At 44.9% G+C, this 26,807-nt stretch overlaps 1 protein-coding gene and 1 long non-coding RNA gene across 6 annotated transcripts in view; one reads left to right on the forward strand and one right to left on the reverse strand.

Annotated features, from left to right (window-relative positions):
- MPPED2 (metallophosphoesterase domain containing 2) overlaps positions 1–2,936 on the reverse strand; it is a 144,674-nt gene extending 141,738 nt beyond the window's left edge. The window contains exon 1 of one of the 3 annotated variants that reach the window (XM_072118573.1): positions 2,725–2,936. The gene's annotated coding sequence lies outside the window, so the exon portion shown is untranslated. Of the gene's footprint in view, positions 1–778; positions 950–2,724 lie in introns of those variants that run through there. The other 2 variants (XM_072118572.1, XM_072118574.1) reach the window with 2 other exon arrangements.
- A 12,343-nt stretch (positions 2,937–15,279) lies between these two features.
- Positions 15,280–26,548, forward strand: LOC140069038 (uncharacterized). 3 transcript variants are annotated; one of them, XR_011848690.1, is made up of 3 exons: positions 15,280–15,339; positions 20,949–21,105; positions 26,421–26,548. It is a non-coding gene; the product is annotated as an uncharacterized lncRNA (long non-coding RNA). The 3 variants fall into 3 exon arrangements; XR_011848689.1 differs by lacking the exon at positions 15,280–15,339 and adding an exon at positions 18,823–18,904; XR_011848691.1 differs by lacking the exon at positions 15,280–15,339 and adding an exon at positions 18,934–18,996.
- The last annotated feature ends 259 nt before the right edge of the window (positions 26,549–26,807 follow it).

Consider the following 26,807-nt stretch of genomic DNA (forward strand, 5'->3'; position numbering starts at 1 on the left):
GTAATATCACTACATTATAAATATTAAATATGAATATATTATTCTGCACCAATTAAAACCCTCACGAAACTACAGAACAAAGCCTTTCCATCCACATCCCTATAAAGTGGACTCTAGTCTATCAGCTGTCCCAGCTGCCGAAATCCATAATGCCATGAAGCGAGTATTAGGATGGCTACGGAGAAAAAGAGGGGGGGGTCTGGGGGTCCCATTGTAATAATTGTGGGTTTTAATCAAAATGTTATTCATTTCTAAGCATTTCGAAAAGTCCATGAAGCCATTTCCGCAGTCGCCCGAAACGCGCCACATCATATGTATCGCCCATTTAATTGTGAATCTGGGAAACACTAGCTGCGGATAATTGGCAGGAATCTCGCCTTCCACGCTGCAATTCAACCATCCAAGAAATGAAGCGATATAATACATCTGCAAAGTAAAACCGCCGTTACACAACCCAAATCAGAAGCCGCGCTCCCCTGGCACAATCTACTCACTGGATGCCAGTCTGAGCAGGTGCCCGCTATCCACCACTCACATATTACATGTCCTAAAAATCTCCCAGACCCCATAGGGTTACATTATTACACGTGTCCCAGGAGAAAAAAAAAGCGTAAAACGCGGCATAAATGGTAACATAAAGCAATGTACATAGTAAAGGATAACAAGATACAATGTAACAAATGACAAGAATGGCATAGAACACGTTTTTAACTCTTTGTGGTCGCATGCAAACGCCATAACGTGCAAAGTGATGCTTTTCTTAAAGGCTCCGGGATACCTCTAATGCTTTAGGAGTTTTGCAAAGTCTGTTCACTACCTATTAAAGTCCATGTTGGGCTCGGATGCTGATCGCTGATGGTTTCCCCTTAGTAGAAAGCCAGAGATCTCCCTGCTGGCTGATCCTCGGTGTCTCCTCTGTCTCTCCCTCTCTCTTTCTCTGGCTGACACACTCCCTGTCTCCCTCTCCCCCCCTCCCTCCCCTCTGCCTTATTCTGGGATTGATTGATTACAATCAGTGACCAAAGGCTGTGACATGGGCATGCACTTGGCTCACAACTGCACAGTGAAATACAGAGTCTGGGGAGAGGGGAGGGGGGGGGGGTTATATGAAAGATATTAATATTATTTCACTGCACCAGGGATATGACAGGTTGAGCGATTATTAGGGGGCAAGCTATTAAAAGGCGGTAGAAGAAGAGAAGGAGGAGGGGGGGGGGGGGGTTGTCTTCTTTATCATAACTGCATGTGGTAGATGAGTTTCAACCTATATTACCACCACTCTCCGAATTTTTTTTTAGGAATTATTTTGGTAACAATCGACGAAGGATAAACAAACGTAATATAATCCCAATATACCAACGTCAAATAAAATAAGCTAAATATTTACAAAAAAAAAAAAGAAACACAGTAGAAGTAAAAAAAAAATCTAACAAAATATTGCTACAGAAAAATGAGCAAATATAAAATCGTAAAATATATCAAATGAGGAAAAAACAAATAATTATATACATAAATGTGTCTCCCATGCTCTGTAAAACGCTATGGAATTTGATGGTGCCATATAAGTAAAGATTATTATTATTATTATAAATAGATAAAAGTAATACATAATAAATAAATATACAATAAATAATAATAAATAAATATATAAATAATAAAATTAAAAATATTTGTATATATATATTTGAACTATTATTATTTAAAAAAAAATAGGGCGAAAAAATGTAACGCTATAATAAATTTATTAGGAAGCAGAGTTACTAAAAAAATATTCTATAAAAAATACATATAATAAAGAAATATTGAAGCAAAGCTTCCCACCGATATTAGAAAAAAAAATTGTGTAATATTAAAAAAAATTTAATTGATAAAATTTGGAAGTTGCAGGAACCACCGTCCGGGGTAGACGGGGTTAACAAAACAAAAAAATCATGCAAGGGTTTTAAAAGATCAAAGCCTCTGCTCTGTGTTCCCTTACACAGTGGTCTCACTATGACTTATTAACCCCTCGCACACCTCACTCCTTACAGTATTACAGGCCGCACGTTATAAATTACGTAGTTTTTTAAAATAATTTTGTTTTGGTCTACATTTCGGTGACTTGCCCGGACTTACTTATTTTCTTTCTGGTGGTAACACAACAAATCCCTCCCCTGGCCCAGGCCTGGGATCAGCAGGAGGATTGTTATAGCCTATAATACATCCAGTACAGTATATGCAGGAGGGGGGGATGTGTCTGTATATGACTGCCCAGCCTCCATCACAATAGACATCTCCCTGGGAATATTATTCCCCCCCCCCTACCACCTCCTCCCTTCCCTTGGCCTGATGTGACATTGCAGTGCCCCCCAGACCTTGCAAAATCCATCTAATGCCCCCTGATCCTGGTATTCCACCTGGAAGAGGGACAGAAAGGGAATACAGAGAGAGAGAGAGAGAGGGAATGAGAAAGAGAAGGAAGGGAGAGGGGGAGGGAGAGGGCAGATCATGTCTCTCTCCAATTAATTAGCAAAGAAAAATCCTGCAATCTAGAAGCAGCCCAATGAGTGCCCCCTGCTCTGCCCCCTGCCCTGTGCTGTGCTGTGGGGGTGGGGGGCACAGCCCCCTGTCTGCCCTGCTGCTGGCAATGACAAGGCACCTCTAACCCACAGGCTTTGTGTGTTGTTTCTCTCTGATTTACATCCCCTGTGCTGTGATGTGGGCTGGGGATGAGGAGCCCCTTACCTTGCTGCTGCTGCCCCCTTCAGTGCCGGGCTGGGGGTCGCTCCATGGGGGGCTGGGGGTCGGGAGGTGCTGTCACAAGGAGCAGACAGGGTGAAACCTTCGACCCTGAGGGTCCCCCGGCTGCTCTAGAGTGGAAATGAGAGGCTCAGGGAGGAAAATGAGAGCAGCCTCGATCTGAGGAGAGAGAGCAGAGAGTGCAGTGAGTAGGGGCTGCCACTGGGTCAGGGAGCAGGAAGGACGCTGCCACTGGGGTCACCCTGCCACCCCCTGTGCCCTGCCCTCACACTGCCACCCCCTGTGCCCTGCCCTCACCCTGCCACCCCCTGTGCCCTGCCCTCACACTGCCACCCCCTGTGCCCTGCCCTCACCCTGCCACCCCCTGTGCCCTGCCCTCACCCTGCCACCCCCTGTGCCCTGCCCTCACCCTGCCACCCCCTGTGCCCTGCCCTCACCCTGCCACCCCCTGTGCCCTGCCCTCACCCTGCCACCCCCTGTGCCCTGCCCTCACACTGCCACCCCCTGTGCCCTGCCCTCACCCTGCCACCCCCTGTGCCCTGCCCTCACACTGCCACCCCCTGTGCCCTGCCCTCACACTGCCACCCCCTGTCCCCTGCCCTCACCCTGCCACCCCCTGTGCCCTGCCCTCACCCTGCCACCCCCTGTGCCCTGCCCTCACCCTGCCACCCCCTGTGCCCTGCCCTCACACTGCCACCCCCTGTGCCCTGCCCTCACACTGCCATCCCCTGTGCCCTGCCCTCACCCTGCCACCCCCTGTGCCCTGCCCTCACCCTGCCACCCCTTGTGCCCTGCCCTCACCCTGCCACCCCCTGTGCCCTGCCCTCACCCTGCCACCCCCTGTGCCCTGCCCTCACACTGCCACCCCCTGTGCCCTGCCAACCCCTCTGCCCTGTCCTCACCCTGCCACCCCCTGTGCCCTGCCCTCACCCTGCCACCCCCTGTGCCCTGCCCTCACACTGTCACCCCCTGTGCCCTGCCCTCACCCTGCCATCCCCTGTGCCCTGCCCTCACACTGTCACCCCCTGTGCCCTGCCCTCACCCTGCCACCCCCTGTGCCCTGCCCTCACCCTGCCACCCCTGTGCCCTGTGCCCTCTTACACTCTCATCCTGCCACCCCTTGTGCTCTGCTCTTACACTATCATCCTGCCACCCCCTGTGCCCTGCTCTTACACTCTCATCCTGCCACCCCCTGTGCCCTGCTCTTACACTTTCATCCTGCCACCCCCTGTGCTCTGCTCTTACACTATCATCCTGCCACCCCCTGTGCTCTGCTCTTACACTATCATCCTGCCATCCCCTGTGCCCTGCTCCTACACTATCAACCTGCCACCCCCTGTGCCCTGCTCTTACACTATCATCCTGCCACCCCCTGTGCCCTGCTCTTACACTCTCATCCTGCCACCCCTGTGCCCTGCTCTTACACTCTCATCCTGCCACCCCTTGTGCTCTGCTCTTACACTATGATCCTGCCATCCCCTGTGCCCTGCTCTTACACTATCATCCTGCCACCCCCTGTGCTCTGCTCTTACACTATCATCCTGCCACCCCCTGTGCCCTGCTCTTACACTATCATCCTGCCACCCCCTGTGCCCTGCTCTTACACTCTCATCCTGCCACCCCCTGTGCCCTGCTCTTACACTATCATCCTGCCACCCCCTGTGCCCTGCTCTTACACTATCATCCTGCCACTATGTGCCCTGCTATTACACTATCATCCTGCCACCCCCTGTGCCCTGCTCTTACACTATCATCCTGCCACCCCCTGTGCCCTGCTCTTACACTATCATCCTGCCACCCCCTGTGCCCTGCTCTTACACTATCATCCTGGCACCTCCTGTGCCCTGCTCTTTCACTATCATCCTGCCACCCCCTGTGCCCTGCTCTTTCACTATCATCCTGCCACCCCCTGTGCCCTGCTCTTACACTATCATCCCACCACCCCCTGTGCCCTGCTCTTACACTATCATCCCACCACCCCCTGTGCCCTGCTCTCACACTATCATCCTGCCACCTCCTGTGCCCTGCTCTTACACTATCATCCTGGCACCTCCTGTGCCCTGCTCTTACACTATCATCCTGCCACCCCCTGGTCCCTGCTCTTACGCTAACATTCTGCCACCCCCTGTGCCCTGCTCTTACACTATCATCCTGCCACCATGTGCCCTGCTCTTACACTCTCATCCTGACACCCCCTGTGCCCTGCTCTTACACTATTATCCTGCCACCCCCCCCTGCCCTGCTCTTACACTATCATCTTGCCACCCCCTATGACCTGCTCTTACACTATCATCCTGGCACCTCCTGTGCCCTGCTCTTACACTATCATCCTGCCACCCCCTGGTCCCTGCTCTTACACTATCATCCTGCCACCCCCTGTGCCCTGCTCTTACACTTTCATCCTGCCACCCGCTGTGCCCTGCTCTTACGCTAACATTCTGCCACCCCCTGTGCCCTGCTCTTACACTATCATCCTGCCACCCCCTGTGCCCTGCTCTTACACTATCATCCTGCCACCCCCTGTGCCCTGCTCTTACACTATCATCCTGCCATCCCCTGTGCCCTGCTCCTACACTATCATCCTGCCACCCCCTGTGCCCTGCTCTCACACTATCATCCCACCACCCCCTGTGCCCTGCTCTTACACTATCATCCTGCCATCCCCTGTGCCCTGCTCTTACACTATCATCCTGCCACCCCCTGTGCCCTGCTCTTACACTATCATCCCACCACCCCCTGTGCCCTGCTCTCACACTATCATCCTTCCACCCGCTGTGCCCTGCTCTTACGCTAACATTCTGCCACCCCCTGTGCCCTGCTCTTACACTATCATCCTGCCACCCCCTGTGCCCTGCTCTTACACTATCATCCTGCCACCCCTGTGCCCTGCTCTTACACTATCATCCTGCCACCCCTGTGCCCTGCTCTTACACTATCATCCTGCCACCCCCTGTGCCCTGCTCTTACACTATCATCCTGCCACCCCTGTGCCCTGCTCTTACACTATCATCCTGCCACCCCTGTGCCCTGCTCTTACACTATCATCCTGGCACCCCCTGTGCCCTGCTCTTGCACTATCATCCTGTCACTCCATGTGCCCTGCTTTTACACTATCATCCCACCACCCCCTGTGCCCTGCTCTTACACTATCATCCCACCACCCCCTGTGCCCTGCTCTTACACTATCATCCCACCACCCCCTGTGCCCTGCTCTTACACTATCATCCTGCCACCTCTGTGCCCTGTTCTTACACTATCATCCTGCCACCTCATGTGCCCTGTTCTTACACTATCATCCTGCCACCCCCTGTGCCCTGTTCTTACACTATCATTCTGCCACCCCCTGTGTCCTGCTCTTACACTATCATCCTGGCACCCCCTGTGCCCTGCTCTTACACTCTCATCCTGCCACCCCCTGGTCCCTGCTCTTACGCTAACATTCTGCCACCCCCTGTGCCCTGCTCTTACACTATCATCCTGCCACCCCCTGTGCCCTGCTCTTACACTATCATCCTGCCACCTCCTGTGCTCTGCTCTTACACTATCATCCTGCCACCCCCTGTGCCCTGCTCTTACACTATCATCCTGCCACCCCCTGTGCCCTGCTCTTACACTATCATCCTGCCACCCCCTGTGCCCTGCTCTTACACTATCATCCTGCCACCCCCTGTGCCCTGCTCTTACACTATCATCCTGCCACCTCCTGTGCTCTGCTCTTACACTATCATCCTGCCACCCCCTGTGCCCTGCTCTTACACTATCATCCTGCCACCCCCTGTGCCCTGCTCTTACACTATCATCCTGCCACCCCCTGTGCCCTGCTCTTACACTATCATCCTGCCACCCCCTGTGCCCTGCTCTTACACTATCATCCTGCCACCTCCTGTGCCCTGCTCTTACACTATCATCCTGCCACCCCCTGTGCCCTGCTCTTACACTATCATCCTGCCACCTCCTGTGCCCTGCTCTTACACTATCATCCTGCCACCTCATGTGCCCTGTTCTTACACTATCATCCTGCCACCCCCTGTGCCCTGCTCTTACACTATTATCCTGCCACCCCCTGTGCCCTGCTCTTACACTATCATCCTGGCACCTCCTGTGCCCTGCTCTTTCACTATCATCCTGCCACCCCCTGTGCCCTGCTCTTACACTATCATCCTGCCACCTCCTGTGCCCTGCTCTTACACTATCATCCTGGCACCTCCTGTGCCCTGTTCTTAAACTATCATCCTGCCACCTCCTGTGCCCTGCTCTTACACTATCATCCTGCCACCTCCTGTGCCCTGTTCTTACACTATCATCCTGCCACCCCCTGTGCCCTGCTCTTACACTATCATCCTGGCACCTCCTGTGCCCTGCTCTTTCACTATCATCCTGCCACCCCCTGGTCCCTGCTCTCACACTATCATCCTGCCACCCCCTGTGTCCTGCTCTTACACTATCATCCTGCCACCCCCTGTGCCCTGCTCTTACACTATCATCCTGCCACCCCCTGTGTCCTGCTATTACACTATCATCCCGCCACCATGTGCCCTGCTCTTACACTATCATCCTGGCACCTCCTGTGCCCTGCTCTTTCACTATCATCCTGCCACCTCCTGTGCCCTGCTCTTACACTATCATCCTGCCACCCCCTGTGCCCTGCTCTTACACTATCATCCTGGCACCTCATGTGCCCTGCTCTTTCACTATCATCCTGCCACCCCCTGTGCCCTGCTCTTACACTATCATCCTGCCACCCCCTGTGCCCTGCTCTTACACTATCATCCTGCCACCCCCTGTGCCCTGCTCTTACACTATCATCCTGCCACCCCCTGTGCTCTGCTCTTACACTATCATCCTGCCACCCCCTGTGCCCTGCTCTTACACTATCATCCTGCCACCCCCTGTGCCCTGCTCTTACACTATCATCCTGCCACCTCCTGTGCCCTGCTCTTACACTATCATCCTGCCACCCCTGTGCCCTGCTCTTACTATTCCAGAAACAGCGCTTCCTGCTTTATCACTCATATAAATTAAAACATTGTTAAATGGACAATATTATATGGATACAATTCACACCACACAGAATGTGGCATCTGCCAATCACATCTTACAATTGCCATATGTAGCCAACAAAGTCCTTTCAGTTCGGTTGTTTCTACCTACCACATCCTATAAAATAATAAAGGGATTCTCCTGGACTTAAGAAAAAAATGAATGGAAAGACTCTTTAATTTTTCTTCTTGCCGTTAAACTGGGAAATAAAAAGTTCCCAATTTTATAAAACTGCTTATATATAAAAAGAAATTGGCCAATTAAGATCATGAAATATGATCTTTTTTTTCGTTTAATTTTCTTAAAGGGATTGTCACAGATTCTCCCCTCCCCAAAAAACCATGATGGGAAGAATTTTTAGAATTATTACCCCCTTTAATCATTAAACTGCCAAAAAAAAAAAAATTGGTAAACAGTTTTGGAACTTTTTGAAATCCTTTAGTGCTGTAATACCTTAACTTTCGCCCCTTAATAATCATGTCCCTTTATCATTGTGTAAGTATTTTTTTTTTCACAATACTTTTCAAAATTTTTTTTTTTAAAAAGTGATTGTCCCAGCTTTACAGAGAAAAAATGTGGTAGGAGTTTTTATTGTTGCCTTTTGTTATTAAACTGGCAAAAAATGTAAAAGTTGCAAACTGACCTTCAACTTTTTGAGCACTGCGTAATTGAAAATTAGAGAAAATTTGAAACTTTTCAATAAATCTCTTCCATTAGACCTGTGTCTTTGTCTCCTTTGAGAGCTGCAGCCTTTCCCTGTTTCCCACGCTGCACTCCAGTATACACAGCTTCCTCTCTTTCACTGTTCTAGGCCGTCCTCATGGCGTTACCCACTGTGTCTCTCTTTTCCCAGTCTGTCCGCACTGTCAGACACAGGAAAAGGGGAGTCATACTCTCCTGCTACAGCTTCTCCTCTTCAGCAGAGCTCAGAGGTGTAAACAAAGAAGCACCGAGAGTCTACACAAAGTACAAAAGTAAGTAGCAGGAATGCTGAATCACTTAATGAATATTCAGGGATTATTCACCAGGCTGTAAAGGCACATGGGAAACATAGGGGGAGAGAAATATCATCATCATGAACCAGGGACACGTACTCATAGATGGACACGCGCCTATTTCAATGCTTAGACACCATTAATTTGTCGATCACACTCTGTGAACTCCCCCCTTCATTCTTAGTGGATGGGGGCAGATATATCAGCGCTTCTATGACAGTTTTCTGGTGTACAACCTTTGGGTAGTCAGAAATTCCTGGAACAGGAGGGGAGTGAATAGGGCTGTGCCCAGTAGTAGTGTGGGGAGGCGGAGGGCATTCTTGCCCCTCGTCTGTGATCTACCTATAGCCCGCGCTCACTCCATTGATTGCTATGGAATAAAGAGCACCACATTTCTTTATCGCAATTTTTTTTGTAGTGCTGCTTACCTTTTTTGTGATTATAATAATCTTTATTTATATAGCGGCATCATATTCCGTAGCGCTTTACAAATCATGGGGGACATATACAAATAAAATACTACATTACAAAGTACAAACAGTCATATGAAATAGATAGATAGATAGATAGATAGATAGATAGATAGGAGATAGATTGATATGAGATAGATAGATAGATAGATAGATAGATATGAGATAGATAGATGGATAGATAGATAGATAGATATGAGATAGATAGATGTGAGATAGATGGATAGATAGATAGATAGATAGATAGATAGATAGATAGATAGATAGAAAGAAAGATAGATATGAGATAGGTGATAGATGGATAGATAGATAGATAGATATGAGATAGATAGATAGAAAGATAGATATGAGATAGATAGATAGATAGATAGATATGAGATAGATAGATAGATAGATAGATATGAGATAGATAGATATGAGATAGATAGATATATGAGATAGATAATAGATAGATAGATAGATATGAGATAGATAGATAGATAGATAGATAGATGACATAGATAGATAGATATATAGATAGATAATAGATAGATAATAGATAGATATTGAATAGATAGATATGAGATAGATAGATAGATAGATAGATGGAGCGATAGATAGATAGATAGATATAGATAGAGATGATGGATAGATCTAATCAGGGCCACATAATACGCAATTAGCGGCAGCATATGATAAATGTGCTCCTTCATTTATTATTAAAGTAATAATAATATTTAAGCAGTGAAAGAGCCAAATACTAAAGATGGTCATAAAAAAATATATTGCCAAGTTAAAAGGAAAAGAAAAAAGTTGCAGGAGCCCCTAAAGCAGTTTTGACCAATAAAAAGCTTTGTGTGTGTTAGTAGCAGCAGGACTGTGAACTAAGGACAATGCATACAGTGGTGTCACTACACGTATAAGGCAGACAGTGGTGATGCTGTTACACCTGCTGCCCTTGGAGTTCTGTCTATTATTAGATGCAAATCAGTGAAGAAAGCTGCTTTAAAGTATGCTCAAAGAAATGATTCCACCTATATTATCCATACTGGCCGCTCCGTAGCAGTACATAAATACTGCCCCCTGCAGTCGTAGTCCCTCAGGATCTAATTTTTTGAATTGTCTTTTCTTTTTTCCAACATATTCAATATTCAGTATATAGATATACATTATTGTTATAAAATTAACCTCTCATTAATAGAACATCTATTACACTGTAAGGGGGTGGGGCCCTGAGTAACCCAGGCTCCTCCCAGTTCATGATGCTATAATGTTATTAGTACCTGTGCCATACCTGTTATAATAGTTGGTGTGGGGTGGAAGTATCAGTGGTCAATGAGGGTCCTACACTGATAGGACAAGGGGTCTCAGTGAGGACTGACTGCCCAGTATCCTGCATAATACCGCCAGATGGTTGTCTGAATAGCACTGCCCAATCAATAAACTAGTCAATATTGATACTTTGCGGGCATCTGCCTTTCCATACGCCCAAGCACTTCATTGCATATTGCTAACATGGCCTTATGGTGACTTACGTTACTTTTTGCCCCCCCCTTCCCTTCCCCAATTCTACACAACATAAAAGAGGGGCATAGATATGGGGGAAGTCTGGTATAGCATATGTCTGAGTACTGGGTGACAAGGGCGGCACCTGCAGCCAGGAAATCTAGATACAGGGTTGCAACAGCAAATTAAAACTTTGGTCTACTTGGAGTTAAACCATGCTGCAACTTTGACTAGAAAACACCTAAAAGCGGGAAAAAAGTAACAGGAGGGCGTTTGATGAAGGAAGGAGGGGCAAATACCCAATATTGGTAGCAAAGACAGGATGCTCTGGCTTCAGGAAATTCAGATACAGAGATTTAACAACCTTATAAAGTCTTGCTGCAAGTGAAGGTAAACCGACTTGCAACTTTAATTGGATCTCACATAAAAGAGGAACAGGAGGGTATCTCAATATTTGGCAAACGATAGAGAGCAAATGCCTGATGAAGGGTCCGCACACTGCATTTCCGTCGGGTTTCATGACTATTTCCGATCTTGCGCTGCATTTAACAGCGGTTTGTGGCACACACAATCGGATTTTGGCGACGACTTTCATGCGACACAAATTGGGGGGCGTGGCCGTCAGACAACGCGACTGATTCGGACTAAGCGCAGGATTTAAAATTCAAATTGTGTCGCAAGATCAAGCACTTACATGAATCGGGAAGAAGAAGGTGAACTCCAGCGGACCTCAGCGGGGAAGCGACACATGCAGGATATCGGGCGCACTATCTTAGTGAATCGTGCCGGACTTCTTTCTCGTCAGACAACGCACCTCGGTGATCGCAACAGGACCGGGGTAAGTAAATGTGCTCCATTTGCTGCTACAGGAGGAAGAAAAAGACCACTATAGTGTGACAGCAAAGTTTGGATTATAACAGCAATGTAAACTTTGCTCCAAGTAAAGGTGAACCATGCTGCAACTTTGACAGGAAATTAAATAGAACAGGGAAGATGCAATAGGTCCTATTGAATAGGAGGACTTCTCAGTATCTGATGAAGGACAGAGGGGCATAGGCCTGATGCAGCGAGGCAGTTATAGTCTGATCTAGCTTGACAGTAAATTTACAAGTTGTTTTATGAACTGAGAAGATTGGGTGGTGTCTCAGTTTCTGTTAAAGGAAGGAGGGGCATATGCCTGATATTGGGAGTTAAGAGGAGCACAAAAAGGCAGCTCTAGCATAGCAGCAAATTTAGATACCAGTTACGACAGCAATATAAAGCTTTGCTCCAGGTGAAAGTAAGCTATACTGCAACTTTGACTGGATATCAAACAAAAGAGGAATCAAAGTAACATGAGGGTGTCTCAGTATCTCATGAAGGATGTAGGTAGGGGCTAAACTTGATATTAGGTGCTACGGGAAGCACAAAAAGTGGCCCTAGCATGACAAAAAAATGTAGATACTGGTTACAACAGCAATATAAAGCGTTGCTCCTGGTCAAGTTAGACCATGCTGCAACTTTAACTAATATCACATAAAAGAGGAAAAACAAGTAACAGGAAGGTGTCTCAGTATCTGATGACAGAAGTGGGGAGATATTCCTCATATTGTGTGCTAAGGACTGCACAAAAAAAGACAGCTCTAGCTTGAAAGGACATTTAGAAGCCTTGCGAAAAGTAAAGGTTAACCGTGCTGCAACTTTGACTGATATCACATAACAGAGGGGAAAAAGCAACAGGAGAAAGTCTATGAATCTTGTTAGATAGTAATAACTATTTAGAAGCAAAGTGGAGGTAAACCGTGCTGCAACTTTGTTTTAATTTACATAACAGAGAGGAAAAAGCAACAGGAGGACGTCTATGTATCTATTTATATAGTGATAACTGTTTAGAAGCAAAGTGAAGGTAAACCGTGCTGCAACTTTGACTGATATCACATAACAGAGGGGAAAAAGCAACAGGGGGGCGTCTATGAATCTAGTTAGATAGTAATAACTATTTAGAAGCAAAATGAAGGTAAACCGTGCTGCAACTTTGACTGATATTACATAAGAGAGGGGAAAAAGCAACAGGAGGACGTCTATGTATCTATTTATATAGCGATAACTATTTAGAAGCAAAGTGAAGGTAAACCGTGCTGCAACTTTGTCTTAATTTACGTAACAGAGAGGAAAAAGCAACAGGAGAGCGTCTAAGTATCTAGTTAGATAATGATAACTATTTAGAAGCAAAGTGAAGGTAAACCGTGCTGCAACTTTGACTGCTATCACATAACAGAGGGGGAAAAGCAACAAGAGGGCGTCTATGAATCTAGTTAGATAGTAATAACTATTTAGAAGCAAAGTGAAGGTAAACCGCGCTGCAACTTTGTCTTAATTTACGTAACAGAGAGGAAAAAGCAACAGGAGGACGTCTATGTATCTAGTTAGATAATGATAACTATTTAGAAGCAAAGTGAAGGTAAACCGTGCTGCAACTTTGACTGATATCACATAACAGAGGGGAAAAAGCAACAAGAGGGCGTCTATGAATCTAGTTTGATAGTAATAACTATTTAGAAGTAAAGTGAAGGTAAACCGTGCTGCAACTTTGACTGATATCACATAACAGAGGGGAAAAAGCAACAGGAGAGCGTCTAAGTATCTAGTTATATAGGAATAACTATTAATATACTACAATTACATGGAAATACAATACAAGTGGTTTTATAATCGAAGAAAATTGCTACATTTGACAATTCCATTCGACTGCGCCCTCCTGCTACCTTTCTACTGTTTCTGCTCCGTTTATGGCGCGTCTCCGAGCAAAGAAAGTGTCACGGCAGAAATGATATCTTCTCCTCACACATAAGATATTAACATCCAGTGTAATAAAATAACAACACACAATAGCTTATTAAATAATAAAATAAAACTTCAGATGGTCGCGTCGCACGCTTCGATGTGCAGGATAAGATGGAAGCGGCTAATGATCACGCACTGCGGTGAAAATGTAATTTTCCAACCGTCTTCGATAGACGATCACCACAGGGATAATATGATGATATCATATAGTATGCAAATTTATACCATTATTAGCGGATGGGAACAATATGCTGGTAGAGTCGTACTCCTAGGATAATCTTCTGGAAGTTTAGAAACCGCAGTGGAGATGTGTCTATACATATATACATATATGCATATGTACATCTTCATTTTTTCTGTATTTCTGTAGGTAAAGACGTATAGATTTAGAAAAACAGCGCCATCTAGGTCCATGGGCTTTGCCTGGTATTGCAGTTTAGCCACGTGAACCACCGAAATCCATCAAGATATATCAGGGACACTTCCTCATAGATCCAGGCACCGTGACCTTTTTATATTTGTTATCCATGGCCTCCTTTCTTTTAAAATCAACTTTTAAAATTATGCTAATGAGCCAGAAGGGCTCGAGGGAGGGCGTTACCAGATGCCCTAAGTGATGTTGCACTGTGCAGCAGCACTTCTCCCCTCCCACTGTGTAAGATTACAGCAGGCAGAGGGAGGGGGAGGTGTCGACATAGCAGGGGGTAGGGGGAGACAGTGTAACAGCCTGTGAAGCTACATCAGAGTGGGAAGTTAGCCTGTGCCTGTTAATTATGCAATTATGACGCACATAGTGACCATAAACGTAAACCGTAAATGTACTGTTGCAATGATCATTGACTATAATATAAAAGCTCCTGCCTTAACTTAGCCTTCAGCTCTGTCCCTCTACATGCTTTACACTGCAGCGCTGCTTCCATAAGATTTTCTTATACTGCCGCTTATGTAATTCTGTCTCTAAATTGCTACCCCTGTGAATCAAATTTTGATCATATAGCTACATGATACACAGGTCTATTTACTTAAAGGGGTTACCCAGGCTTGTGATAGTGATGACTTATCCATAGGATAGAGCAGCAATATCAAATTGTTGTGGGTTGGATCATTGGGATCCCATCAACAGCTCCTGGTTGCAGATTTGGCACATAGAATGGACCTGGAAGTCCAGCTACATTCTCAGTGCAGTAGCCTACCCTTTAAGGTACAAGTGAACTCCTTTTCAATTCCTAAAACCGACCACTAAACATAGAATGGAGCCGAACTTCCAACTCCGTTCCCTCTGTTGGGAACCAGCCTGCAGCTGGTGGTCCAGGTCCCGAGTTTTAGATGCCCCCACTCAGCTGATGTTAGAGAACCTATTCTAAGGATAGGTCAGCCTGGAAACCCCCTTTAACTCTCTTAGTGGCAGTTCCATAGATCACAGAACCACAAGTCTGATGTGATTTGAAAGATGAGATTCTCATCTTAAATATTATCACAAAAGAATTAAAATGTAGATGTGAAGATAGGGGTGTCTGAAATGATGCTACAACTTCAGTGACTCATCTCGGGCAATAAATTTACTTTGGACTTTACATGTGACTTTGGAAACTATTTTTTTTATAGGTAAAGGGATGAGATTTTACATGAGGAAGGGAACTGTAGAAAGGACATTTCATGCCTGAACTGAAGAGGCTGATAGTATAGTGGGGAAAAATCTGTCCCTTTAAGGCTGGTTCATACTGTGGATTTTGCATCATTCAGATGTCGTCTAGAAACCACCAGCCGCATTCTGCTTGAAATATAAGGTAATTTGGTCAGAATTGTGTTAAATGAGTAGCATGGTGGCTTAGTGGTTAGCACTACAGCCTTGCAGCGCTGGGGATTTGGGTTCTAGTCCCATCCAGGTCAACATCTGCAAATAGTTTGTATGTTCTCTCCATGTTTGCGTGGGTTTCCACCGGTTTCCTCCCACACTCCAAAAACATACTGGTAGGTTGATTAGATTGTGAGCCCCATTGGGGACAGGGACTGATTTGGCAAGTTCTATGCAGTGCTGTGTAATCTGTGTGTGCTATATAAATAATGGATTTATTATTATTATTATATTGAGTGCCAAAAATAAAGGAATGGTGGAGGCTAGAGAAAAAATTCTAACTGTGCAGGAATCAGCAGAGCAACGCCTAAAAACTGATGCAAAGAGTCAAAGTTTTTGGAAGTAGTGATAGGTCCCCTTTAAGCATCGAAACGCCATCTGTATAAGATAGCTGGATAATGTTTTAAGAGAGAGCCATGCCATGCGGGCGAAGGGCATCACAAGCCAACAGATTAGATGTGACTCGAGGTTTTTGAACCGCAGAAAGGGCAGATAAGGTTGAGCCATAAATGTCACATTTCCTGCGCGGCGGAGCGAGCGGCACGCTGACAATGGAGCGCAATAATACTACATCACATAGAGAATACATAAAGGCTACGGTTCTCTATTACAATTTTTTTTTTTTTTTTTGTTTGGATGCAATAACCTCGTTTTTAACCATAAAAATAAAATAACACCCGGATATGAGAAAAATAATTTTGCCGGCCTCCCGGCGTGACAGTAAATCTATAGAGTCTAACAAGTGAGAATATATAGTAGTGATTGCCGGGGTAAATATACTATTAATTACTTGCAATGCATGCGACGTAGTGTAACCCGGCGAGTAAATAAATTAGGTCTGACCTTGATCAATAAAACAGGGCAGGCTTATCACAAGGTCTGCCAACTAGGTTCCCATTAAAGCGTCCGTCCTGATTTATCTTTTTATAAGTCTCAGTATTCAACGTATGATGCGACTGACAGTGGACGTGACCGAAAGACGCAATGAGGGGGTAATAATAGTCACAATAATACAAATATTATCATAATAAGTGGAATAACATATAAACCATGATGTGTTTTATGCTTTGTACTCATTAGAGTAAGTAATAAAGTTACATTAATCTAATTTGGGATGTCGCCTGAAGTTGCACCGACCACTAGGAGGAGCTGTCTGCATTGTCTTTAATGGGATATTTATAATAATAATAATTCCTTTATGTAAACAGGCGGTCCCCTACTTAAGGACACCCGACTTACAGACAACCCATAGTTACAGACAGACCCCTCTGACCTCTGGTGAAGCTCTCTGGATGCTTTACTATAGTCCCGGGCTGCAATGATCAGCTGTAAGGTGCCTGTAATGAAGCTTTATTGATAATCCTTCATCCCATTACAGCAAAAAATGTTTACACTCCAATTGTTACTGGGGCCAAAAATTTTTTTGTCTGGATCTACAATTATAAAATATACAGTATCGACTTACATACAAATTCAACTTAAGAACAAACCTCCGGACCCTATATTGTATGTAACCCGGGGACTGCCTGTATAGCGCACACAGATTACGCAGCCTAATCAGTCCCTGTCCCCAATGGGGCTCACAATCTAATCAGCCTAGCAGTATGTTTTGGAGTGTGGGAGGAAACCGGAGGACCCAGAGGAAACCCACTCAAACACAGAGAGAATATACAAACTCTTTGAAGAACTTGACAGTAAAATATTTGCATATTTATATGGGTTCAAGTCCCGGGGTCAACATGCAGGTGACGAGTTTGCAAAGAGTTTGTATGTTCTCTCCATATTTGTATGGGCTTCCTCTTGGTCCTCTGGTTTCCTCCCACACTCCGAAACATACTGGTCGGTTGATTAGATTGTGAGCCCCATTGGGCATAGGAACTGATCTATCAAGCTCTGTGCAGCTCTGCGGAATATGTGTGCGCTATATAAATAAAGGGATTATTATTATTATTATTTATAATGGTTTAAGGGAACTTGTCACAATATTTTACTCTAATAAACTAGCAGGCCCCTCAGATAGAGGATGAAATGTGAATCCCTTTTTTTTCTACATATAAAAAAATTATTTCCCAAAGTTAAAATGAGCAGAGAAGAGTCATGTTTGTTTGAGATGAGTCAAGTTTAGATTGGGATACTACTGCTCTATCTCTGTTTCTACCTAGAACCATGCTTTTGCTATCATATTATAGATAAGAATCTCATCTTTCAGATCACATCCCAGATTCTGTAGATCTGAAAGATGAGATACTTATCTTTAATATGACGCCATGGGGCAGATGTATCTCAGTCTTACAATTTGCGCCAGTGTTAAATCGTGTGCTTTGTATGCGCACATTTTTGCGCAATTTCTGGTGGTGACTGAAATGTATTTGCAACTTTTTTGGCAACTTTTTAGGCACAAATCAGTGACAAATCATTTGCCAACATCTGGCAGCGTGCGCAATTCAATAAAAAATTTGGCAGAAAACATGGAAACCAGTGCAGCACCAGCGTCAGGGGAAAAAAATGGCAATTAAATGATACATCTGTCCCCCTGTTTCTAAGTGCTATAGAGCCAAGGATAGGGGCATCTCAAGTGACCCCCTCCCTGCAGCATCTACACTTGAGGCAAAATATGACTCTTCTCTGCTAATTATCACATGACTTAGGAAGAGATTTTTTCATAGGTAAACGGGTGAGATTTCACATAAAAGAGAAAATATTGGAATGGACATATTTCATCCCCTACTTGAGGGGGTTGCTAGTTTAATGGGGTAAAATCTGCTGACAGGTTCCCTATAAAATGCTGCAATGTTCAGTTTTACAAACCTTGCATATATGTATAGAATTAGTATGTGTATATATATACAAAACTTTTTAATATATCAGTGGTAAGTGCTGCTTTCTCCACCTACTTTGACTCTTATCATAGAGGTACCGAATCTCACAGAAGTGTCAGGTTGGACAGATATCTATGGAGAGGGGAGGGGGATCAGGGAGTCGCTGCAGTTTGGTCTCCACCCACCTCCTGATAGTGAAGAGCAGGTTTAAGAACAAGGCTGCAAAGCGAAGAACTGCTGAAAAATGAACTTCACAAGTTATATAATGCCCAGAAGCAATGACTCTCACACAGGACGGCTGAATATGCCAACAAGGAGTAGGCTATAACAAAGGCTTTTTGCTGCATTTTTACTGTGTTTTTTTTAAAACCATGGAAAACTAAGTTAATAACATGGTGAACAGATGTTACAGGTTATTCAATAAATACAATTATGTATAACCCACATGGATTTATGAGAAGTCCCTTAGAGCAGAACTGTTCTGGTTGCCCATGACAACCAATCAGATCTCAGCTTTCATTTTCCCACAGCTGTTTATAAAATAATTGCTGAACTCTGATTGGTTTCCATGGGCAACTAGAACAGTTTTACCTCAGACACTTCTGATAAATCTCCTCCTCTGTGTTTTTGTTTTTTTGCCTGTTTTGGGAATTTCTTGTCTAAAGGCACCTGAATAAGGTTAACGGCTGGACGGCAATAATCGATACTGGACCATTACCTATAGAAAAGAGCGGCTCTGTTTCTGTGGGAGAAAAAAATCCAACAAATGTGTAATTAAATATATAGGTGTCATGTCATATTAAAGGAAATCTGAACAAAATATACTGCAAACAGTGCAAGGTAGAATCCCTGAATATCAGTGTTATCCTACCTTTGTCTGTGGAGTAAGTAGCAGCAGGGCTGTGAAGTTAAAGGGAACCTGTCATTAGGAGCCCTTTTTCTGGCTCCCCCATGTCCCCATAAAGAATAGTGTGCACATTGCCAAAGAGATTTTAAAATAAAACTAGCTTTTTTTTTTTTTTTGCAGAGCTGTGTCCCTAGTTCCATGGGAGTGGCCAGAGAGGAGCGGGGCAGAATTCCCAATGGGGGAAGTGATGGGGAAATACGGGGGACATAGGAGTGAGCAGTGGTACCCGACAACCTCGGGAAACCTCTTCGTCATGCATTGATTTCAAATTTTAAAAAAAACTCCCGTGTCCCTCCTCCCTGGTCGCTTCCCCCCTTTGGACATCATATATTTCTGCCCCGCCCCTCAGTGGCCACTCCCATGTCCCCCTCCCTGGTTGCGACCCCCCTTCAGGACATCATTCATGTCTGCCCCGCTCCTCACTGGCCACACCCATGTCCCACATATCTCCTCCCCGTTGCTTCTCCCTCAGGACGTCATACTTATCTGCCCTGTGCCTCACTGGCCACTCCCATGTCCCCACTCCCTGGTTGCGACCCCCCTTTAGGACGTCATTCATGTCTTCCCCGCTCCTCACTGGCCACTCCCATGTCCCCCATATCTCCTCCCCCTCCATTGTTTCCCCCCTCAGGGCATCATACATGTCTGCCCCGCTCCTCACTGACCACTCCCATGGGACACAGCTCTGTATACAGAAAGGCAATCTTTAATCTAACTTCAATTTTTTCAGAAAAAGCCAGTTTTACTATAAAATTTCTTTGGCAATGTGTACACTATTCTCTATAGGATATATGAGGGAGCTGGAAAAAAAGCCTCCAGGTGACCAGATAACGATATTCATATTAATACAGGTTTGCAGCTCCTGTAAGTACTGTGAAAGGGCCTTTCAGCCTGAAGAGCTTCCTGCTCTTTGCAATGAACTGTTGCATGCCCCCTTCCCTCTGGACTGAGTGGCCAATCAAAATCCTGATACACTTACTACTCTTAGCAGATGGGAGGGGCTATGGAGCAGCACAGTGCAGAGAGCAGAAAGCTCTTCAGGCTGAAAGACTCTGCCCAGAGCCCTCGCAGACCTGCAGTCCTTTTCACAGTCCTGTCACTACTAACAACCTACACAAAGGTATAATTACACAGATCTCCAGGGCCAATACATAACACTGCCTGATGCTTTTTATGGACTAAACTTTTGATAGGTTCTCTTCAATTGTGAAAAGAAATGGCTCAATCTTTAAAAATCTTCAATAGGTTCTCGGGTAAATTATGATGAATTTTGATCCTGGTGGATTGTTACAACCACCTTGATGCATACATAGAGGCACATTTACTTACCCGGTCCAGTTGCGATCCAGCGGCGCGTTCTCCGACGAGGATTCGGGTCTGCCGGGATTCACTAAGGTCATGCGCCCGATATCCACCAAGTGTTGCTGCTGCGCTGAAGTCCGCTAGAGTTCACCTAAATTGTCCCGGTATATGTAAGTGCTGATCTTGCGACACATTTTTTTTTTTAAATTCCGCGTTTTTCCAAATTCCTTGGGTTTTCCGACGGCCACCCTCCTCCCCCCCCCTGATTTCTGTTGTGTGAAAGCCAGCGCCGATGCGCCACAATCAGATCGGCGCAAATAGGAAATATTCTGGAGACCCGATGAAAATGCACGATTCGGAGCCTTAGTAAATGAGCCCCATTTTATGTGTTTTAATACATAGGGGCCTATTTACTAAGGTCCCGCGGCCGCACTTTCATGGGATATTCTGGCCGTTGGACGATCCGACTGATTTGGACTGACTGTGGGATTTAACTTTCAAATTGTGTCGCAGGACAATGCACTTACATGCACCGAGAAGAAGAAGGTGAACTCCGTCGGACCTGAGCGGGGAAGCGACACATGCAGGATATCGGGCGCACAATCTTAGTGAATCGCGGCACAGTGGATCATCGCCAGACAATGCGCTTTCTGTGAACTCCGGGGACCGGGTAAGTTAGTGTGACCCATAATGTTTTTCATTGTTAGTAATTGCCCCTTTTGCTATTATACATGTTGTTGTTTTTAACCTTTTATAATCCTAATGTTGTTGTTATTTTTAAGAATCTGTGAGGAAAGCACAAAATGTGTTAATAAAGTCCTAAAGAAGCCATTCAATCACCTGGCATTACCGGTGGCAGAAACAATCTCTTTATCCTGCCCTTAATTATTGTAAAGTGACCTCCGTTCAGAGAGTTGCCCTTTGCCGGCCTGTGAGAAATCTCTCCGGAGAGCAGCTGGCTTCAAGTACCTTTTCACTTTGTCAACATGTCTTCTCTAGAAATAAAACTCAGACTGTCACTTATTGTCCATGTGTACGCTGAGCTCCCAACAGGCAGGACTCCAAATCAGACAGAAATAACCTGGAGATTTAAAGGGGAACTAGTAAAGACATTGGGGGTCATTTACTAAGGGCCCGATTCGCGTTTTCCCGACGTGTTACCCGAATATTTCCGATTTGCGCCGATTGTACCTGAATTGCCCCGGGTTTTTGGCGCACGCAATCGGAATTTGGCGCATCGGCGCCGGTATGCACGCGACGGAAATCGGGGGGCGTGGCCGAACGAAAACCCGACGTATTCGGAAAAACTGCCGCATTTAAAAAAAAAATTGTGTCGCGAAAATTTCACTCACCCTTATCCTGGATAGGCCGGTGTATTTTGAGGCATTCCAGCGGACTTCAGCGCAGCAGCGCCACCTGGTGGACGTCGGAGAAACTGCTTTGATGAATCCCGGCTGGACCCGAATCCAGTGCAGAGAACACGCCGCTGGATCGCGAACGGACCGGGTAAGTAAATCTGCCCCATTATGAATTATGTTTTATCCCTTTAAACCCAATAATTTTTAGTACTGTGATTTTATATGCAGGTTCCCTTTAAAAAAAGGAATTAAAGGAAATTTACCACCGGGATGAAGGATTGTAAACCAAGCACACTTACATACTGATGTGCACCTTCCCCCTTCTTTTAGCTTCATATGCCCTTGTTTTCTCCAAAAAAAAAGCTTTTAAAAATCAGGAAAATTAGCCTGAGGGGCTCCGGGCTCCATAGCTGTTAACATGAGTCCGGAACCACGCAGGCTAATTTGCATAATTGTTAAAGCCTTTTTATTTTGTGAACACAAGGGCATAAAAAGCTAAAAGGAGAATGTATCCTGCCAGAGGGGGCACACGCCAGCATGTAAGTGTGCTTGGTTTACAATCCTTCATCCAGCTGGTAGATTTCCTTTAAAGATGTCGCCAAGTTAACAACATAAAAATTAGAAAATATTATAACCACTAGACCACCCCTGCACAGAAGCTCCAAAGCTCCTCAGGGGTGTGGTCCAATAGTGATGACATGTTATCTCTGTAGCCGATCAATAGATTGAGTGTAACAAAGCAGAGGCTAGTGATTGGCTGCAGCAGTCACATGTGACAATGTAATGTCACCACTGAAGCTGGTAAACAAAGACTACCGGGAGGTACAGTGGAGTAACAAGGTAAGTAAATAGGTAAGTATTCCAGTCTTAACCCTCGCTGCACAGGAAGCAGAATTTTGGAATTACCACAAGTTTCTTGCGTTGGAATTGAAATAAATACAAGATCTGACCTAATGTAGGGATCAGCTTTAAAGAACATCTACCACCAGGATTAAGGATTATAAACCAAACAAACTGAAGTACTGGTGTGTGCCCCCCTCTGGCAGGATCTGCTCTTATTTTAGCTTCTTATTCCCTTGTTTTTATCTAAAAAGAGTTTCAAATGTATGCAAATGAGCCTGAGGGGCTCCAGGCTCCATTAACATCTATGGAGCTCATTTGCATAATTTTTAAAGCCTTTTTTTCTTAAAACAATGGCATAGGAAGCTAAAATAACAGCAGATCTTACCAGAAGGTGTGCACACCAGTATGTCAGTGTGTTTTTGTTTCCAATCCTTAATCCTGGTGGTAGATGTTCTTTAACCTGAACTGGGCTATAGTAAATTCGGCTTGCCAGATGATTTCCGTACTGACCCGCCTCGTTCCGCGCACAATTTCTTTTTTGTGTGGGGCAAAAGGGCTAAGAAGTTACAAATTTTGTTACTTTATTTCTGCCCCAAAATATAAAAACTGGCACACACGGCGTGATATATCAGCCTTATCGTCTTTTATAGTAATATACAAGTGCCCCCCATTCCCATTTTTGAATGAAAATATTTTAATAATAGTTTTAAATTAAGATCCAGAACAATACTCACCTCTTCCCGTTCCCCTGTTGCACCTGAAAACTGATGGAGTAGACACTAAGCCAATCACTGTCTGGGGCATGTTACAAATCTGCTAAGGCTTCTGATTGGCTGAGAGGATATCTCTTAGTATTTCCTGTGTGTTGGGTGATACCAGGCAGGTGAGTACTGAGGAGGCCCAGGGTGCACCTAGACTAGAGTAGCACTGACCCAGGGATAGGTGAGTAATATTTTGGCAAGTTATGAGTCCCAAATTAAGCCATTTAAAAAAAATGATATTCACTTTAGCAAGGCAACCCCTTTAGATATGGCAAAAAATACAATAAAAATGAATAACGCTCTTGTCTACGGTATATGTAAATGTTTTATAGTCTCAAAAAGAAATGTGACTTTTTGTAATGATTAATGGGGCACAAAAAGTTTGGGGGATTTATTGTTAGTTGCCCTTATGAATTCAGTCAGAAAGGGAATGTCAGCTTACTGAGAGATCAGCTTACAGCTTCTGCCCATAGAAGTCTATGAAGATGGAAGGAAGAGCAGTTGCAGAGAATGAGGCAAAATCACGTGGGACAGACACTCCTGCCGCTTGTAATACATGTTTCACTACCTATCTTCAGTGTGGGCTTCATAGTAATACTGTTTAGTAATGGTGTATAGTGTACTCCATGCTGCTGCTGCTGCTGAGGGAGTGTCAAATAAGACAAAGGAACCCGCACAAAGGGAATACTGCTCATAAATACAGAATGTTCATTATGTTAGGGATAAAAAAAAAAGTAGGCATAAGGAAATTTATTTAAAAACTTTACCTAAAATACTTTGAACATCAAACAAAATATTAGCAGAAAAAGCACTTTTTTATTGAAAAAGAGCAATAGCAATAGATCATAAGGAAATTGTTGTCTGAAGCCGCCTCTAGGGGGAGCATAAGAGCTTCCTGCATACAGTGGTACTGATTTTAATAGGATTCGTAGTGCCATCTAGTGGTAGTCACAGGCATCTTCAGTATGTCTAATACAGGGCTTTGTATACTTTGGGAAAATTAATATAAACCCCCCCAAATCTGTAATTCATGTTTCACTCCATTGTGCCCCCATGAGATCTAAATAGGAAGTAATAGCCCCCCCTTCAGGTTAAGCAGAGAAAATGTCCTTACCCGATTTGTAAAAATATTTGAAATTCTCAGTATCCGATTTTTTTTTTCAATTCCATAGAGAATCATTTGTTTTATAAGTCATTTTCTTACAATGTTACTTTTGGGTTTGTGCTTCCCTAGACAAATAATTCCTCCTCTGATTTATGTGTGTTTTTTTACATGTGTGTTCTATACATTTCTATTTTTGGCCTTTATTTTTCCACCATAGCCATGATAACTTGAACCGGAGCCAGAATCGGTCTTGGCTAACGAAGAAATGTTCCCTCGTGCTAATAGCTACGTAATTGTGTCCTCTACGCCAGCACCAAACATGGCATTTTGTAAGAGACCTGCCAAGAAATGGGGCTGAGCAATTTAACAGAGACATTATGTCACCATCTAACGTGTGTGCCTGATTTATGGGAGAAATAATGGGGCCATTTTACAGAAATGTGTTTCTCCCGTGCAGCGAACCCGGAGTATAGAAAGTATAAAGCCCAGACATAAGGTAGAGACATATATTATGCCTGACTATATATGTCACATCTTATAGAGCAGGAGGAGCTGAGTAGATTGTACATAGTGTCCTATCTGCGGGCAGCATGTTATAGAGCAGGAAGAGCAGAGTAGATTGTACATAGTGTCCTATCTGCAGGCAGCATGTTATAGAGCAGGAGGAGCTGAGCAGATTATACATAGTGTCCTATCTGCAGGCAGCATGTTATAGAGCAGGAGGAGCTGAGTAGATTGTACATAGTGTCCTATCTGCAGGCAGCATGTTATAGAGCAGGAGGAGCTGAGCAGATTGTACATAGTGGGGCAGATTTACCCGGTCCATTCGCGATCCAGCGGCGCGTTCTCTGCGGTGGATTCGGGTCTTCCAGCAATTCACTAAGGCAGTTCCTCCGACGTCCACCAGGTGTCGCTGCTGCGCTGAAGTCTGCCGAGGTCCGCTGGAGTCCACGATCCATTGCTGGGTGAAGGTAAGTGCGTGTACAGCGACACTTTTCTTTTTAAATGCAGCGGTTTTTCAGAATCCGTCGGGTTTTCGTTCGCCACACCCCCCGGGGCAATTCAGGAAAAAGCGGCGCAAATCGGAAATATTCGGGTAACATGTCGGGAAAAAGCAAATCAGGCCCTTAGTAAATGACCCCCACAGTTCTATCTGTATGCAGCATGTTATAGAGCAGGAGGAGCTGAGCAGAATGTACATAGTGTCCTAGCTGCAGGCAGCATGTTATAGAGCAGGAGGAGCTGAGCAGATTGTACATAGTGGGGCAGATTTACTTACCCGGCCCAGTGGGTCCAGCGGTGCGTTCTCTGCAGTGGATTCGGGTCCGGCCGGGATTTAATGAGGTAGTTCCTCCGACGTCCACCAGGTGGCGCTGCTGCGCTGAAGAGCATCGGAACGCACTGGAATACACCGAGCCGGGCTGAGTGAAGGTAAGTGCATTTTTTTAAAAAAATGCGGTGGTTTTTCCGAATCCGTCGGGTTTTTGTTCGGCCACACCCCCCCATTTCCGTCGTGTGCATGCCGGCGCCGATGCGCCACAATCCGATCGCGTGCAAATCGGAAATATTTGGGGGAAACGTCGGGAAAACGCAAATCGGGCCCTTAGTAAATGACCCCCAGTATCTTATTTGTATGCAGCATGTTATAGAGCAGGAGGAGTTGAGCAGATTGTACATAGTATAAAACCAATGGGTATATCTAAAAATATGATTCAAGCATCAACCTGTTCCTCTCCAGGGAGCTGAGTATGTATTACCTCAAGGCAGTCATCTATGTTATACAGAGTTTCCTTGAATATGTTTTGAAAGGGTTTTCTGGGGTAGAAATAATTAGGGTCACATCAAATATAGGTACACATTTGGTTATTTTCCAATTAAATTATATATCAGAGAATAAGCAATATCTCCTTGTTTGCAGGTGACTCTTGTGGTCCTGATTATATTGGTTTAACCCCTTGGTGGCTATGCTGGGAAAGAAGCGCATGACCCTGTGTGTGTCATCCGTACACCTGACCATGTGCACTGGAAGATCAGAGGGAGCCAATGACAGCTTGTATGTCATGCCAGGGGGAATGTAGATGATAGATTGTAAGCAAGACATTCCGCCATCTACATCGTACAGGACATGGAGGAGCTGACAACCAATAGATAATGTGTGTCATTAATGTTACAGAAAATAAATGCGGCCTGCAACACATTCGTAAGGATAATCAATTACTATAGTCTCCGGTATAAACATAAACCATACCAAATCCTACAAGAACGATGCAGATAGAGGGATCCATAAATATCAGGATGCTCCAAC

The sequence above is a fragment of the Engystomops pustulosus genome, chromosome 7 (genome assembly GCF_040894005.1).
Source record: "Engystomops pustulosus chromosome 7, aEngPut4.maternal, whole genome shotgun sequence".
Lineage (NCBI taxonomy): Eukaryota > Metazoa > Chordata > Amphibia > Anura > Leptodactylidae > Engystomops > Engystomops pustulosus.